Here is a 17,742-nt window from a genome sequence, read left to right on the forward strand (position 1 = left end):
TGATGTAATTTAAGAGCAAATGAAAATTTACTTTTTAAACAGGCTTTAGTTTGACAAGGTTTTTTTGTTTTTTTTAACATTACCTTTATGTATTTTACCTGTTTGCTTTGTGAAGTACTGTCACAGCTGTGAAAGGTGCTGCATAAATAAAATTTACATACAGGATATTGTTGAAATGGTGAACAAGTGTGTTTTGGGAGGGCCAATCATAATCTGTCGTGGTGTTTATTACTTGTACTATGTACAGTGCATCCGGAATTAGTCACAGCACTTCACTTTTTCCACATTTTATGTTACCGCCCTCATTCCAAAATGGATGAAATTCATTTCCTCTCAAAATTCTACACGCAATACCTCATAATGACAATGTGAAAAAACATTAAGGTTTTTCCAATTTTTTTTTATAAGCAATCACATGTACATAATTATCAGCCTTTGCCACGAAGCTCAAAAGTGAGCTCGGGTGCATTGTTTTCATTGATCATCCTTGAGATGTTTTGACAGTTTAATTGGAGTCCACCTGGGTTAAATTCAGTTGATTGGACATAATTTGGAAAGGCACACACCTGTCTACATATAAGGTCCCACAGTTAGTGCATGTGAGAGCACAAACCAAGCATAAAGTCAAAGGAATTGACTGTAGACCTCAGACAGGATTGTCTCAAGGCACAAATCTGGTGAAGGGTACAGAAACTTTTCTGCAGCTTTGAAGGTCCCAATGAGCATAGTGACCATCTTCTGTAAATGGAAGCGGTTCAGATCCACCAGGACTCTTCCTAGAGTTGGCCACCTGTCTAAACTCAGTGATCAGGGAGAAGGGCCTCAGTCAGGAGGTGACCAAGAACCTGATGGTCACTTTGTCAGAGCTCCATTGAATCTCTGTGGGTAGAAGAACCTTCCAGAAGGACAAAACTCTCAGTGGCAATGAACCAGTCAGGCATGTATGGTAGAGTGGCCAGATGGAAGCCACTCCTTAGTAAAAGGAACATGGCAGCCCGCCTGGGCCTGTATCCACGAAGCAGCCTATGGCTAAAATAACAGACTGACATTATTCTAAGACAAATCTTAGAATTCCTCTAACTCTAGCCATTTTTAGAATTTTCCCTTGGTAAGATGAAAGTTGTCCGCAAAGTACCTTAGGCCTTAAGAGAGCTCCTAAGGTGCCAAACTGATGAGCAGTAGTGAGGAGGCCTTTTAAGAAGCCTAAGTGTGTCTTAAGTACAGAAGATGGCAAAGACAGAGGAAGCAGAGATATTCTCCGTGTGCAGGATGACAGTGAGTCAGTAACATCCTACCCGCTTGATATCAAGGAGTGGTTTCACTCCTGCCGCGGTCTCAACTTTACTAAATTCTGGGTCTTTTAGTGAAGCTTAGGGCTAGTGGCCGGCGATCACCTTAGTATTTCCTGTTTTTCTTGTTTAATGCTGACAAATTATACAGTCTTCTGTCTTTCTGATGCCTGATTTCTTTTTTCTCTCCATTTAAGGTGCGTCTCCATCCAGAGATGTGTGGTATTGTGCTGGCGACCCTCCTTCCTGTGCACCAACAGCATTTCCTATATATTTGTTTGTGAATTGTTCTGTAACCTATGTCTGTAGCATGGCCCAAGCAGTGGGTCACCCCTTTGAGTCTGGTCTGCTTGAGGTTTCTCTTCCTCAGAGGGAGTTCTTCCTTTACCATTGCTACTCTGGGGGTTAGTAAGGCTACACCTTACTTGTGTAAAGTGCCTTTAGACAACTCTTGTGATTTGGTGCTATATAAATGAAAAAATTGAAATTATGTATGTGATTTCTTATTTTTATTTTAATACATTTGCAAAAAAATTTCATGCACTGTACATGCCTCCTGGAGAGAGTGGAGAATTGTACCGCAATGTGAAAAATGCACTTCAACACGACCTTGGTGCCAGAGTCAGTGAGAAACAAGGATTTTATCCACATTTTTTAAACGGTGAGAAAGTGAAGACTGCGAGAAACTGCTTTTGCAATCTTAACATGAGAGATGTGCCGTGGACATCAACCCACCCCTAGCAATTTAAACAGTTACCTGAAGTGACAAAATTAGCATAGCGACTCCTTTAATTGAGTGCATTGAAAACACCCATTTGTATGGTTCGTGTCAGCCATTCTTTGTTTCTCACTTAAACTGATAAGCATATTAAAACTAAGATTTTTTTAAGCAGTCATTTGTTCTGACTCTGTGCTTCAGTCACAGACTCCTGTGTCCTTGGGGTCTGTGTAAGGTGGTAGTGACTTTGCTTGCTGAGAAGTTTGGCCATGATGGCCAGATCTGCTTCCTTCTTCTCCACCTTGTCTAGGGGCATCCAGGACATGTCGTGTGAAGTTTGTATCCACCGAGAAACTGATGAGGGCAACTCGGACCCCATTCCTTCAGGGAGAGAAGAACGAACTTGTTAGATACGCATCATGGGCTGCACCAAGATGACACACATACACATATATACACACATACATACATACATCACAAGGGAAAGTTTTCAGACAAGTGTCATATTGCAGAAATAGTAAGGTTTTGATGAGAAAAAAAGTTTGAGTAGTCATATAAAAAAGAATTTTAATTTTATCAAAGAACTCAAAAAAAAAATCACATGGGAAAATGTCAGGAGGAATAAGGTTCAGTACATGTGGTCTCTGTGCCAAAACTGAGACCCCATCACACATACGCCAATTGAGGCCAAATGGCGTCAGATTGACACATCCAGCCACAATGGGAAATTTTGAGGTGCGGTGTGAAGACCAACGGATGACTTTCTGTGAACATCTACAAATTTGGTCCCATTTGCTCAGCTGTCCCAAGTGTGTTGCACATGTTCAAAACACTCTTGGCATGATCGAGATGCAACGCACATCTGATGGCGGTCTGTATGCAGTTGTTGCATCATCTGATCACAGTGTACATATTCTTCCGGCAACAAAACAGCATCTGAAAGATCTGGTCGAAGTTGATTGAGCTCTGAGATCCATCGGTCACAGCAAAGCCTGCAGACATGTTTTGCCACATTTGTCCACCTTCACTGGACCCCAGCCAGGGAATGTTTATATACAATAGTATGTATGTAGCACTGTGCGAATGTCAGTGGCTCAGTGCAGCGCCCCGCAATGCTACAAAGTCTGTAGCAGGTATGATGTGGAAATGTTTCCCCTGGACATCAAAGCATAAATACACATGCAGCTCACCTCTGGTACCCTGCGTTCTACAGCGCAGCGCAGACAGCTGGTGAAGTCCTATCACCCAGCTGTCTGTGTGCTGGCAACGTCGATCAGATGACAAAAGCATAATCTACCTCTGGTTATAAATAAATCCCATGTGAAGTGCCGTCATGCACCCATAATCCAACTGCGGTTGTGTTAAGATGCATATCAAGTAAAATGGATTGGAAAAAAGTTTGAAAATGTAAAATTTTATTTCATAAGATTAATGTAAGTTGTTCAGTCCATAAAGTTACACCATCCTACTTAATGCTCTTAAGTACGAAATAAATTCAATCTTTTGACAGTTATGAATTTATGAAAATTTGTTAAATATTAAAGGAAATTTTCAAAGAGTTTTCCTGACTCTTAATTTTGAGCAATGACCTAGAAAACTGATCAGTTCTTGCCCATCAGGATATAAATCCTCTGAAAATTTCATAATATATGAAAAATTGTGGGCCGTTCACAAACAAACAGGGGTGAAAGCATTACCTCTGCCTCACTTCGTTGGCAGAGGTAATAAATAAAAGATATTTGACATTTGAAGTTTTACCCAAGACAATTATTTAATGAAAAGCAAAGCAAAATGCAATGCAATTGAAGTTTCTAAAATAATGCCCCATAAACCATGAACCTAATCTATACAACCAGGACAAATAATATAAAAAGTCAACACCATGACAGGCATAAGTATACAACACCTTAAATATAAGGCAAATACAATGTTCACTTTTCAAGACAGTTTTCTTTAGACAAGCCTGAGGATGGATACATGAACATTTTCAAGTCACTGAATATGTCCTGGACTTTACTGACAACCTTTAAGAAATACCAAACAGTATGGAAGTGTATGTAAATCTGTCTGGAGGAGGTAATGTGCAACAATTACATTACTCAAAGTATGATAGTAAACCCCATTTAAAGCACTTGTTCAGGTTTAAAAGCAGTGTTGGGACAACACCACCTTCGGGGAGATGATGGAGAAGTATTTCTGTCCAGATGGTCGCTGATAAGGTAATACAGATTGCCTGGTTTTTTTCACCATGTTACAGGCAGCATGATGGAGGTCAGCATCTCTTTTGGCCTCTTCTAAAATCTAGTGGGAGACAACAGGAAATGTATGCACTCAATACATGCAACCATCCGTTTGTGGTTCAGAACAGCTGAAACACAAAAATGAGGCAAATATACAGTACCACTCAAAAGTCTGGCCTACAGGTGGTGTACAAAATTATGATAGTAAAATATAAAGCACTGTGAAGTACGCAACATCAGTGGTTTAAGAGTATCACTTAGACATCTAATGATTCAAAGCAGTATCACCATTGGATAATGTTTAGAGAAAATGTTAAAAATACAGGCCCGAATGGAAAAACTCAACACAACAAAAGTCAGTGCAAGGCAGATACATGTTAGTGCACGTACAAATCCTGCACTGACTGTAGTCTGTTTCTTATGAATGCATGTACAGCTGCCAGTATTCAGCTTGTCATTGTTGAGAGGGAGTCATGGACAATGTTGCTAGGCACAGGTGTTGCAATCACTTTGCCTCTGTTGCTTCCTGTCACTTGTAGCTAATATGAGCATAGTTTTAATGGATGATGAGGTGGAGTGTGGGTAAAATGCTACTAGGGTCCCCTATTCAAAGAGTAGTGTCTACTTAGAACATGGCGCCATTTTGAGGCCAAATGTGCTGAATACTGAATGAACATTTTATGTTTAACATTTTTTTTTTTAATCATTTAACTACATACAGCAAACACATTCAGGTGCAGGTGTTACCAAAAATAAATAAATAGTTACGCTATCAAATTGATGTAAATTAGCAATTTATGATGATTTATTTAATTTAAAGCCTGTAACTCCGTATTACGCAATGACGTGTGTGACAGTTTTAAACTCCATCTCTGGATTATGCTTTATTCTGGACTAATATGTCCCTCAACAAGCTTTTCTTTCTACAATCATCACCTCCAGTTCAAGAGGTAAGATGTACAATTTTCTCTTTTTCTGACTCCGTGTCAGAAATTTGCGGACTTTTCTGCCAAATGCATGCGATCCTGAAATCTAATCAGCGTGCGCACTGCAAAATGATTAAATATGATGGGAGATGAAGGAGTGAAAGCAGAAAAGTGCCAAATCACAGCCTTTTGTGATGTCTGATTTAACAGGTGCGGGTCAGAGTCAGCATTGCGTGAAAATAAATAATAAATGGCTAGTTTTTTTTAATCACGGAAATTACTCCAATCCCACATGTGAGGGTTTTTTAATGGAAATATATTGCGATCAGAGGGGACATTTTATCCGATTTCAGTGTAAAATCCATTATATATGGTGTTTATTACATGGAAAACTATACAAAAACATTGTGACTTTTGTCTGGCGACTGATTATCTGATTTAGATAATGAAGGTTTAGGTGAGTTTTACTGTACATGGACCTGAACAATAAATTCACCTCAAAGCTTTAACGATGAAGTCGCTTCCATCCCACACGGCTGAATTTATTTTCCCAAATTTTTCTACTGTTTGGATCTGAAAGGAATCTGTACATCTTGAAGCCCTTGTGTCTATTTGTGCATCCAAATGCCCAACAACCCGGCATTTTCAGTGAATGAATAAATAAAATAGCTGGATTTACATGAAGACATCTTAACAGTGACCGTTTTTTTTTTTTTTTTCGATTCGCCATGTCGCTACTCTCTGAAAAGTTCTCCATACCTGCTCATTGGTGCTAATATACAAAATAAATGTGACTAAACTTTCAGTTAAAGTTAATGCTGGAGCACAGACTTCTTAGATGAGAGCCTTTATTACAATTAACCACACAGCATGCTATACTGTCTTAGATATTTGCAATAGCAGAGGCCTCTGCTGGATATGGCTTACCAGCATACATTTGCCACTCTAATTATACATCATTTTAGGTTTAGAATAGCAAACTGATGACTTAAAATAAATAAATCACTCCCCTGTACAGATGTCAAGAACAGGGTCGTAAACATGTTTATTTCTGCTGTAAAGTTTTACATTACAAAAGGGGGGAGAGACTGCTTTTGGAGCCAAGCTCAAGTGGCCATTTATGGAACTGCACGCTTTAGCATTTCTCTGATGGCTTCATTTTTCAGCCAGGGAGCTTGGGGCTTGATGATGACTCTGAAGGACTTACAAGTAGGGCTGCAACAAATGATTATTTGTGTAATCGATTAATCTGATGGGGTTTCGACACGATTAATCGGATTAGCGGAGCATTTTTTAAAAATGTGCCAGGGAAACAATTTTCTCTCCTTCCATCACTTATTTAACAACAGAACATTATTTGAAAACTTAAAATACTTGAAATCAACAAATTGTCAAATGTCCCTTGGCTGTTGAAATATAAAATAATAAAGAATAAACAGTTTATAATAAACAAAAATTATTATTTCAAATGGCATTGCTTTATTAAAGGGCTGAGTTGCCATAAAACAACATTGAAACATAAATGTTATAAAATATATGGTGGAAAAAAAAGAGGTATTTTTATTGCTGCAAATGAGCAATTAGCATAACCAGTTCACCATAAAACCTAAATCAAAAACTGTAGCCTGACTCATATGTGCAACATTTCTCTGTATAACTTGTAAACTATGTGGTCATTTCACAATGACACACGTGACTCATCTCACATCTCTGTCTGTCTCTCTCTGTCTGTGAGGGAACGAGAGACTCTTCACTCTCATACCGTATTTGAGCAAACTTTGGAAACATGAAGGCTTTCAACTGTAAAATAAAGCCTATAAATGAATTTCTGGAGCTATACAAGCAGAAGCAGCTCGTTTTATGTGAAGACTGACAGTTTTTTTTTCTGCTGCAGCGCTGCTCGGCTCTCTGTCTGCGGGGGACCAGCCAGTTCTGCACAGCCTGGCTGGATTTTAGAAAAACTACCTGATAGCACTACCAAACTACCTGTGACGGCGCTGTCAGAACACTGTGGCGCGGCGTCGTTGTCCCATTGTCTGGGGAGAACCCTGTGTTATCCTGTTTTCCGATTGTCCACTGCGTGGAGTGTGGCAGGAAAACCGAAGACGCTTTCTCGTGAGGTGCGAGAAGAATTTGAACGTTTTAAACCAAAAATAAATAAATAAATAATGCCACTTGTCCGGTCGGACAATGATTTAGAGCTATTACTTGTCCGATTTTACACTTGTCCCAGACAATCGGACAAACGTTAATGTTGATGGTAGGACTTTGACAACATTAATAATAATATATAAAAAAAAAAAAAAAAAAAAAACTGGTCGGTGCCGTTACTGTTCTTTTTTTCCTCACTCTCTGCCCCTCACCTCACTGCTCTGGGAGACGCGCAGACAGCCTGAGCCTGACTAGATCCAACCGTCAGGCTTCATATCACTGCCTGACTTGTCATGAGACGTTACGACTGCTTACACAAAAATAAAACATTTGTTAACTTGCCCAGACACTGAGCTCTCCCCTTCCTCGTTGATGACTCCGATATGCTTTCGTTTGAGATGCTGCATCATTACCGCCGTACTCCCGTGCCATGCGAGGTCCGACTTGCAAATGTTGCAGTTAACAAGCGTCTTTGCATTGTTTAACGTAAAGTGCTCCCACACTTTTGAAGTCTTAACTTTCTTTTGTCTACTTGCATCTGCCATATTCTAAATGTGTAGTTCTACGAAACAGGGTCTGCTCTGCTTTGTGCACTGGTCGCTACTGGCATCAGAAGCGGCCAGCAGCTTCTGACGTCAAAATTGCTCGACACAACGCATCGATGACGCAATGTGTTGCCAAACGATTGCTGTCATTGAATTTTATCGATTCGTTGTTGCGGCCCTACTTACAAGCTTCTGTGAATGTGAGTGGAGAAATGGGGCAGAAGGAAACTTTTGTGGTCAAGTGACGTAAAGATGGACTTCATTGAAAAGATGTAAAAAACTCATCTGTTTACCAAAAAAGTATAGAAAGACCCCAGCACGGGGTCTTCCTATACTACTTTAAACCTGTTTTAATTTCATAAAACTCTTTCTGCTCCTCTGCCACAAAGTTGTTTTGCTTAATTTTTTCCATGTATGAGTGAAGGGGGGCAAACTGACCGTTTTATTCAAATATAATGGACAGCATCATGTTTCATCATTTTTGTTGAAGATCTCACCTTTCTGGCCTGTTCCTGTAGGTATGTGATCTGGTCAGCAATGACTGTCAGTTTGTTACAAGCATTGGCTTTGATAAACTCATGTCCCTAAAAGAAAAAGAAAAACATTTTTATGACTTTTGCATTCATCCCCACTGCGAAGTGTGCATGTGAGGACAGACACACAATCAGTGCGCACCTTCTGTACTTGTGAAGCAAGTGCAATCAGGTCCATGGGGTCTCCTACTCTGTGAGTCTTATAGGAGCTGACTAGTTCTAACCCACAGGGGGCATTACTGCTCTCAACCAGCGTCACTGCAAATGCAAAACAAGTTACATCACATCTGTAGCATACATGTGAATGAACTTGATAAGAGGAAATAGGATTTGTCTGTCTAAAGTCAAGAATCCAGCAAATGTTCCACCTAATTTCAGGCTGACGCATGGAGGAGTACTAAGAATGAAGACTTCAAAACAGAAAATGAAACATTGTATAAAATACTATATTTGAAATACTATGTATGAATACTTTCCAGATGCAGCACATCCAAAAAGTATTCACAGCACTGCACTTTTTCCACATTTTGTTATATTACGGCCTTATTCAAAAACGGATGAAATTCATTTTTCCCCTCAAAATTCTACACACAATACCCCATAATGACAATGTGAAAAAAGTTTGAGATTTTTGCAAATTAAAAATAACAATAATAACAAAAAACTAAGAAATCACATGTACATAAGAACTCACAGTTTTTGCCATGAAGCTCAAATTGAGTTCAGGTGCATCCTGTTTCCACTGATCATCCTTGAGATGTTTTTACAGCTTAATTGGGCAGCACGGTGGCTTAGGGGTTAGCAGTTACCTCACAGCAACAAGGTCATGGGATCAATTCCCACCTGTGGCCTTTCTGTGTGGAGTTTTCATGTTCTCCCTGCATCTGCATGGGTTCCCTCCGGGTGCTCTGGCTTCCACATATAAAGACAAGCAGGTTAGGTGAAGTGGAAACTTAAAAAAAAAAAAATATATATATATATATATTGTACAGGTCTCCCTTGTAAAAGAGATCTTGATCTAAATGGTACTAACCTGGTTAAATAAAGGTTAAATTACTTTTTTTTTTAAATATTGGAGTCTACCAGGGGTAAATTCAGTTGATTGGACATTATTTGGAAAGGCACACACCTGTCTACATATAAGGTCCTACAGTTGACAGTGCATGTCAGAGCACAAACCAAGCATTAAGTCAAAGGAACTGTCTGTAGACCTCCAAGACAGGATTGTCTAGAGGCACAAATCTGGAAAAGGGTACAGGAACATTTCTGCTGCTTTGAAAGTCCCAATAAGCACAGTAGCCTCCATCGTCCGTAAATGGAAAAAGTTCAGCTCCACTAGGACTCTTCCTAGAGCTGGTCGCCCGTCTAAACTGAGCAGCTGGGGAGAAGAGCCTTCATCAGGGTGGTGACCAAGAACCTGATGGTCACTTTGTCAGAGCTCTAGCATTCCTCTGTGGAGTGAGAACCTTCCAGAAGGACAATCATCTCTGCAACAATCCAGTAATCTGACTAACCCAGGCCTGAATCTGACTGAACATTTCTGGAGAGATCTGAAAATGGCTGTGCACCGACACTCCCCATCCAACCTGATGGAGCTTGAGAGGTGCTGCAAAGAGGAATGAGCAAAACTGCCCAAAGACAGGTTCACCAAGCTTGTGGCATCATATTCAAGAAGATTTGAGGCTGTAATACAACCCCTGGCAAAAAGTATGGAATCACTGGCCTCGGAGGATGTTCATTCAGTTGTTTAATTTTGTAGAAAAAGCAGATCACAGACATGACAAAACTAAAGTCATTTCAAATGGCAACTTTCTGGCTTTAAGAAACACTATAAGAAATCAAGAAAAAAAAAAGTGGCAGTAACGGTTACTTTTTTTTAGACCAAGCAGAGGGAAAAAATTATGGACTCACTCAATTCTGAGGAATAAATTATGGAATCACCCTGTAAATTTTCATCCCCAAAACTAACACCTGCATCAAATCAGATCTGCTTGTTAGTCTGCATCTAAAAAGGAGTGATCACACCTTGGAGAACTGTTGACTAACATGAATCATGGCTCCAACATGAGAGATGACAATTGAAACAAAGGAGAGGATTATCAAACTCTTAAGAGGGTAAATCATCACGCAATGTTGCAAAAGATGTTGGTTGTTCACAGTCAGCTTTGTCTAAACTCTGGACCAAATACAAACAACATGGGAAGGTTGTTAAAGGCAAACATACTGGAAGACCAAGGAAGACATCAAAGCATCAAGACAGAAAACTTAAAGCAATGTGTCTCAAAAATCGAAAATGCACAACAAAACAAATGAGGAATGAATGGGAGGAAACTGGAGTCAACGTCTGTGACCGGACTGTAAGAAACCACCTAAAGGAAATAGGATTTACATACAGAAAAGCTAAATGAAAGCCATCATTAACACCTAAAGAGAAAAAAAACAAGGTTACAATGGGCTAAGGAAAAGCAATCGTGGACTGTGGATGACTGGATGAAAGTCATATTCAGTGATGAATCTCGAATCTGCATTGGGAAAGGTGATGCTGGAACTTTTGTTTGGTGCCGTTCCAATGAGATTTATAAAGATGACTGCCTGAAGAGAACATGTAAATTTCCACAGTCATTGATGATATGGGGCTGCATGTCAGGTAAAGGCACTGGGGAGATGGCTGTCATTACATCATCAATAAATGCACAAGTTTACGTTGATATTTTGGACACTTTTCTTATCCCATCAATTGAAAGGATGTTTGGGGATGATGAAATCATTTTTCAAGATGATAATGCATCTTGCCATAGAGCAAAAACTGTGAAAACATTCCTTGCAAAAAGACACATAGGTTCAATGTCACGGCCTGCAAATAGTCTGGATCTTAATCCAATTGAAAATCTTTGGTGGAAGTTGAAGAAAATGGTCCATGACAAGGCTCCAACCTGCAAAGCTGATCTGGCAACAGCAATCAGAGAAAGTTGGAGCCAGATTGATGAAGAGTACTGTTTGTCACTCATTAAGTTCATGCCTCAGAGACTGCAAGCTGTTGTAAAAGCCAGAGGTGGTGCAACAAAATACTAGTGATGTGTTGGAGCGTTCTTTTGTTTTTCATGATTCCATAATTTTTTCCTCAGAATTGAGTGATTCCATATTTTTTTCCCCTCTGCTTGGAGGTTACTGACTGCCACAATTTTTTTTTCCTGATTTCTTAGTGTTTCTTAAAGCCAGAAAGTTGCCATTTGAAATGACTTTAGTTTTGTGTCATGTCTGTGATCTGCTTTTTTTCTACAAAATTAAACAACTGAATGAACATCCACCGAGGCCGGTGGTATTGAGCAAAGGGTGTGAATACTTCTGAACATGATTTCTTAGTTCTTTTTTATATTTGTAATAAATCCCCCCCCCCCCAAAAAAAAACCAAAACAAAAAACCAAAACAAAACAAAACACATTTTCCATGTTGTCATTATGGGGTGTTGTGAGTAGAATTTTGAGGGGGAAAAAAATTATTCACACCATTTTGGAATAAGGCTATAAGAAAATTTGGAACAGGTTTAGCACTGAACACTTTCTGGATGCACTGTATATGTTTAACACGTGAATAACCCCCTTTTAATCAAATATCTGGCAACATTATAAGCACGTGTACTTCCTTTCTTTAAAATGTTTTGTAAACTTAAATTTCTTAGTTTTTTTTAAAGTTATGATTTATGATATTGTAAATGTGTTCACTGCAAAAAAAAAGAAAGAAAAAAAAAAGCTATTTATGCATGTTCACATGCAGGTGCAGTAAATAAGCTCAGTCTGTAAAAATATAACAGGACTAACAACAAGACAGAAAATGCTGAGAGGGTTAAGAAATATAAGTGTAAACTGGTTAGCAGCGAAATCTACCAAATCAAACTAGCCATTTTAGAGATCAATTTAACAATAACTGCTATGGTTGCACCTGTTGAAAAATTATACATCAGAAGGTTAATATTTTGTTGAATATTATTATTGTTTTTACAATTAAATAAATAAACAGAACACTGCCTTAGCCTTTGGAAATTGTAATTTGCATTTTTCTGTGTTTTCTGAAAAATTTTAGCAAAGAAATGACTAGATGTTAAGGGCTTAACATTTATTGTAATTTCTTCGCTTGAAAATGTCAAAATGTCAGATTTATAATTGAACTGCGAGCCTTTTTGTAAGGCTGGGCATACACTGTATGATATTTTCAATCACTGTACTTGGCTCCAGCTCAAACTGTGCGACAAAACTGCAGGGGTTAAAAATTCAGAGCACACGATTCATGTTCTCACACTGTATGGCCGATGCTCTGATGCAATCTGACTGCTCACATTGTACGTTCAAAAACCACGTCGGAAGCTTTTTTTTTTTTTCCTTAAAAAAAAAAAATATATATAAAAAAAATAATAATAATTTCATGCCTCACTGTTTGCGAGTGAAATCAGGTGGGGGAGACTGAACGTATATGCGCGCGCACACACAGCAGACAGCTACATGATTCATGAGGACAGTAAAAAAAGAAAAACATTCATAACAGGTGTTGCAATATTGTATAAACAAACTATATTTCATACGAAGTCATACAGCTGTGCAAGGTGCAGCAACTTACTCCCTCATCTGTCCTAAATTGAAGTGGCTACGGGTACGTACGTCCGTATCTTCTGCAGGACTGCTAAAGGTAGGGACCGAGGTTCACTAAGTGGACGTACATGACACCAGTGGGAAATACACACGTGAACAAGTGGTGAAGCTCTTGACAGAAAGAATATTTTACATCCACTAATGCTTCAGCTGAATTGTGCTGCTTCTTTTTTCTCCCTTGTTTCAGAAGCCGTAACTGGCAACTGTCAACCTGTAAGCTCGCCGTCGTGCTGATAATCATTCGAGTACAGTCACTTGCCCAGTTTCGGATCACTGCTGTGGTATTTGCGCCGCCGTTTTTGGTAATCAGCACAAATAAGCTAATACTTGGTACCAATGGAAAGATTGATGTTTTGTCTATAAACGAATACAAGCTTGACCGGATCCAGCCATCCTTGTGACCAGCAGAGGAATCAAAACATCCCGGTGTCTGCAGTGTGCGCGCTTTTTCTCACTCAGTCATTCCTGCAAGTTTTAAAGTAATGATCTCTAAAACGTAGCAAAGGTGAGTTAGCCATGCAGTGTTTTTGGTTCTAGAGTGGGAAAATACTTACTTGGGTAGAAAAATGTCTGTCTTGCTGTTTAATTGCTGCACGCATTTATCTCCGATGCGAAAATCTGCCGGTTGTGGAAGTGAAGCAGCAGCCTCGTGTCAGTAAAGATAAAGTTGAAAAAGGAGTGCTGCGTGGGTCCATTAATTGTGAATCACAAAGTATTTAAAAAAATCTTAATCGCTCAACTGGAGATAGGGGTGCTATTCAGTACTTGAAAAACAGGCGTTTTTGATCTTCAAATGGTAAGAAAATGAAAAGACAAAAAAAGAGCTATTATTTTAAATAGCTTTTTCGTTTTTTCATTTTCTTACCATTTGAAGATCAAAAATGCCTGTTTTTCAAGCTTCGTGTCAGTACTTGCGAGTCATGTGCACTTTGGGGGTCATCTCAAAACCATGAACGGGCATGAATGTGGGGGCTTTTACTTTTTAAATTCGGGAGAAATCTCACCTCCACACTTCATTTTTTGCTCGTAAGAACGTATAATGGCGCCTTTCGAAACTAAGTAAATTCTCATTTAATCATTTCTATCATTTTGTGTTCAAAACGCATTCTCGGGCACAGTGTGTATCATTCTGCATTAAAAGGGCTCCAGCAAGATGCCAGGAATGACCCCAAAGTGACAGTGTTGTGATCCAGAACCGGACAAAGTGATCCATTTGTGGCAAATGTTTGCACCACACATAATGTGGCTTCACACTTTAAGTAGAAGCGCTACACCATCCTGAAATTTTTCAGCTAAATAACATCCAAATACCCAATACAACAATACACAATTAAAGGACATTCAGTTGCATTATGGCTCCGTATAGCGGGACTTTAATAAAAGGTGATCAAGAACTGGGCAACCGTCTGTACATTTGTTTAATGAAGCTGCTGTAATTTAAGAAATTCATCAAATCTAAATGAAGACGTTGATCAACATATCGACGTAAATTGCGAAGGTGTTTCGCTTCTTTCATCGTCCATCCACCTCAAGTTCAAAGCACTGTTTTCTAAGCGAGGTGGAACCTTTTGCCGCATAAGGCACGGGTACGGACCACTGTGGTACGGACATATCTGCGCATTCTGATTGGTCGGTAAGACACCCTCCGTGTCTGCTGTGTGTGGGCGCGGGCATATACGTTCAGTCTCCCCCACCTGATTCCACTTACTGTGCGCGCTGATAGGCATGAACTTTAATATGATATTAGGTTATTGCGAGGGAACGCAACAAAAAATAAAATAAACACAAGACTTTACATGAGATCACTGCTCTCTCCGGTGTTTGCTCATGGAAAGTGCGCGAGGTAATCGGCGCATAAACGCTTGTAGCGCTGCTTCAACAGCGCGGAACCCTCACGAGTCACGACGGCCGACCAAAATATCAAACAGGTTTGATTTTGGCCTCACCCATATTGGCCTCTCTTCATTGGCTTCCTGTTAATTCTAGAATAGAATTTAAAATTCTTCTTCTTACTTATAAGGTTTTGAATAATCAGGTCCCATCTTATCTTAGGGACCTCGTAGTACCATATCACCCCAAAAGAGCGCTTCGCTCTCAGACTGCAGGCTTACTTGTAGTTCCTAGGGTTTGTAAGAGTAGAATGGGAGGCAGAGCCTTCAGCTTTCAGGCTCCTCTCCTGTGGAACCAGCTCCCAATTCAGATCAGGGAGACAGACACCCTCTCTACTTTTAAGATTAGGCTTAAAACTTTCCTTTTTGCTAAAGCTTATAGTTAGGGCTGGATCAGGTGACCCTGAACCATCCCTTAGTTATGCTGCTATAGACGTAGACTGCTGGGGGGTTCCCATGATGCACTGTTTCTTTCTCTTTTTGCTCTGTATGCACCACTCTGCATTTAATCATTAGTGATCGATCTCTGCTCCCCTCCACAGCATGTCTTTTTCCTGGTTCTCTCCCTCAGCCCCAACCAGTCCCAGCAGAAGACTGCCCCTCCCTGAGCCTGGTTCTGCTGGAGGTTTCTTCCTGTTAAAAGGGAGTTTTTCCTTCCCACTGTAGCCAAGTGCTTGCTCACAGGGGGTCGTTTTGACCGTTGGGGTTTTACATAATTATTGTATGGCCTTGCCTTACAATATAAAGTGCCTTGGGGCAACTGTTTGTTGTGATTTGGCGCTATATAAAAAAAAAATTGATTGATTGATTGATTTTCATCCGACCACACGATTCCCGATCGGGAGGTGGTCGTGAGATGTTAAACGCAGCTCGTTACTCCATGTAGACTGCACGATGCAGGACGCAAAAAAAAATAAAAAATTCTCGCATCAGTGAAAAAACGAGTGTTAAAAGACAATTTAACAGTAACATTGTACATCCATGAGTATACATTCATTTTACTTGTAAAAGACCTTCCAGTGTTTATGTCTGAGTTCACCATCACTCACATGAGTTTTCTATCATTGTTTTGGTCAAACCTTGTTGTTTCCGTGTGTAAATATTTCATATTAACAGCTGTTAACATGTTAAATGTAGCACTGAATTGGCCCTAATAACGCCATTAAAGTCTGAAGCTAACCGAGTGTGTTTTGATAGAAATTTGTATTATTTTTAAAATGAAATCTGCGCATGTTAACATTAACACACACAGGTTCCTATTTTGGCTGAGTTTAAAAACAAGCGTTCCACTTTACCTGTGGTGGTTTTTTCGGGCTCGTTGGGGAGGCTGACCGTCTGATCCATTTCACAGATTCTAGTCTTTATTAAAAACTGCTCTCTTCTAATTAAAACGACTTAAAAAAAATAAACTGTGACGTTGGTTTCGGTCTACTCTTTTAATTTCTAACCAAACGCAAGTAGCCTGGACGTCTCCGCCCCCAACGTGCGCTTGTTAGTAGCCCTCATGTTTGCCTGTTTTAAATCATATCATTAAAAACGTTTTGGTGGCACTGGTTTTGTTAACACGTTCCTAATCAAAGCCTATTATTTTACCTACCAAATAAGAGTAGATTCAATATTTGTGATGACACATCTGACCTTTATTGTAATGATTTGGCGTTTTTTGGCGCACCAAAATGGCAACCTTGACAAATCTTGAGCACTCATTCACATGTACTTCTCTTGTCAGTGAAAATACTAAAATATAACCCCATCATGTTAAGCAGGTTGTTGGAGTTATTTCAGGAAGGTATGTGATCACATCTGTCTGCCTATTAGTGCTGAATATGACACATCCAAAGGTACAAAAAGGTGATGAGAAATATACTCAACAAAAATATAAACGCAACACTTTTGGTTTTGCTCCCATTTTGTATGAGATGAACTCAAAGATCTAAAACTTTTTCCACATACACAATATCACCATTTCCCTCAAATATTGTTCACAAACCAGTCTAACTCTGTGATAGTGAGCACTTCTCCTTTGCTGAGATAATCCATCCCACCTCACAGGTGTGCCATATCAAGATGCTGATTAGACACCATGATTAGTGCACAGGTGTGCCTTAGACTGCCCACAATAAAAGGCCACTCTGAAAGGTGCAGTTTTGTTTTATTGGGGGGGGATACCAGTCAGTATCTGGTGTGACCACCATTTGCCTCATGCAGTGCAACACATCTCCTTCGCATAGAGTTGATCAGGTTGTCAGTTGTGGCCTGTGGAATGCCACTCTGAAAGGTGCAGCTTTATCACAGAGCACAATGCCACAGATGTCGCAAGATTTGAGGGAGCGTGCAATTGGCATGCTGACAGCAGGAATGTCAACCAGAGCTGTTGCTCGTGTATTGAATGTTCATTTCTCTAACATAAGCCGTCTCCAAAGGCGTTTCAGAGAATTTGGCAGTACATCCAACCAGCCTCACAACCGCAGACCACGTGTAACCACACCAGCCCAGGACCTCCACATCCAGCATGTTCACCTCCAAGATCGTCTGAGACCAGCAACTCGGACAGCTGCTGAAACAATCGGTTTGCATAACCAAAGAATTTCTGCACAAACTGTCAGAAACCGTCTCAGGGAAGCTCATCTGCATGCTCGTCATGCTCATCATGTTATGGATGGAGTGGCCCATGGTGGCGGTGGGGTTATGGTATGGGCAGGCGTCTGTTATGGACGAAGAACACTGGTGTATTTTATTGATGGCATTTTGAATGCATAGAGATACTGTGACAAGATCCTGAGGCCCATTGTTGTGCCATACATCCAA

At 39.9% G+C, this 17,742-nt stretch overlaps 1 pseudogene; it reads right to left on the reverse strand.

The window, feature by feature from the left end:
• Positions 1–2,171: 2,171 nt before the first annotated feature.
• On the reverse strand, positions 2,172–16,374 carry LOC117508009 (annotated as a pseudogene).
• Between the last annotated feature and the right edge of the window lie 1,368 nt (positions 16,375–17,742).

This window comes from Thalassophryne amazonica, chromosome 3 (genome assembly GCF_902500255.1).
Source record: "Thalassophryne amazonica chromosome 3, fThaAma1.1, whole genome shotgun sequence".
In the NCBI taxonomy this organism is placed as follows: Eukaryota; Metazoa; Chordata; class Actinopteri; order Batrachoidiformes; family Batrachoididae; genus Thalassophryne; species Thalassophryne amazonica.